This window comes from Nanorana parkeri, unplaced genomic scaffold, assembly GCF_000935625.1.
Source record: "Nanorana parkeri isolate BGI_ZX_2015 unplaced genomic scaffold, ASM93562v1 scaffold724, whole genome shotgun sequence".
NCBI classification, from domain to species: Eukaryota; Metazoa; Chordata; class Amphibia; order Anura; family Dicroglossidae; genus Nanorana; species Nanorana parkeri.
Window position 1 is genome coordinate 1,173,699 of NW_017306992.1, and position 1,596 is coordinate 1,175,294.

Genomic DNA, 1,596 nt, shown 5'->3' on the forward strand with positions numbered 1-1,596 from the left:
GGTTTTCTTTCTTTTCTTTTGATTGGACAGCTTGGACCAATGACGCTTTGCCATTGGTCCAAACCATCCACCGAGCTCAAGCCTCTAACAGCAAGTAGAGGCTGTTGCAGCTCTTGCCTCACTATGTTAGGTTACACAAAACAGTGGGGAAGCCCGCTGCTGTGTAACCCAACTTAGCTGTCAAAAGCTGGATGCAGCGCCACCAGTAATTAACAGGCAGCACACGGTTTATGACAGGTTACGCAGCAAGGAGGCTTTCCCTGCTGTGTAACCTGTTAGAAGCCGATCTGAATGGAGAAAAAGCTGTTGGCTTCAGACTTGAAGCTGTCAGCTTTTTCCTCCATAATACTTTGTAAGGCTCTGCCTCACCTGCCTCCCCTGACCGCACGTCTCTGGCATTTATACATGCATGCAAATGTGTCTAAAAACATGACTAAACCAAGGATTGACTAAAGACAGAAAAAAAGCGATCTGGGGAGCAATAAAGTTGTGTATACTTCCCAGATAACCTCTCCCGTGTTTAATGCATGTGGCCTGTTTGCATGAGGCCGAAAGCAACAACAACAGACTGTTATGGTCATCTCCCTGCTCTCTCCTTCTATCAGCATATTCCTTGTCAGCATAATTCAAGACATCTAATTTGTCCCAAAGACTGTCGCTCATTCTCCCATTCTGCTTTCTGTTGTACATGGAATTACAGGAGGCTGAAATCTAGTGAAATTCAGATGTTTTTACTAGTTTCATTTAAAATATATGTATTTTTTTAACTATATAACTGCATTTGTTGTCTTTTGTATATATCTGACTGGAGTTCAGCTTTAAGTGAGCTCTTAGACTTGAACACAGTTGTGGTGTTTCCGGAATGACATTAGAAGCTCACATATTTTACTTTTTCCTTGGCCCTTCTCTAACGTAAGCACATTTTTCTTCTCTTCTACCATTTTTTCAGTGCAGCGTAGGGGCACACGTCCACTGTTTCCATAGCCTGCTATTATAGATCTTGAGCACAAGATGGCAGCAATTCCTCACTGCTGGGAGTATATAGATGATGGGTTACAGGTAACCTGTGTTAAACACATTACTTATTTATGTAGGACAGGGGTGCCCAAAATGTTTTGTCTTGAGATCTATTTTTCAAATGACAAGCTCAATGAGATCTACCAACGAAAAAACATATTTATTTAACCCCTTCGTGACTGACGACGTACAGTGTACGTCGCCAGCATCGGGGCTGTTTAAACAGACTCCCGGCGACTTTTGCAGCCGGGAGTCTGTTTAAACTTGTAGAGCCGACTGTCGGCTTTACAACAGAAGCGATCCTGGCGACTTACCTGTCGCCAGATCGCTTCTGCGTCCCGAAGAAGGGGCCGCCCCCCCCGCCGGACACCCCCGCCGTGCTTCCCGGGCTCCGAAAACAACCACATCATCATTACTGGGACTACAGCCTCTCTCTCTCTCTCTTGCACGGGCTCTCTCTTCTATCTATCTATCTATATATCTCTCAGCTGTCCCTTCTCTCTCTCCTCTGGCTGTCTCTTCTCTCTCGCTCTCGCTCTCTCCTCACATTCTCTCTCCTCGCATTCTCTCCCCGTCTCT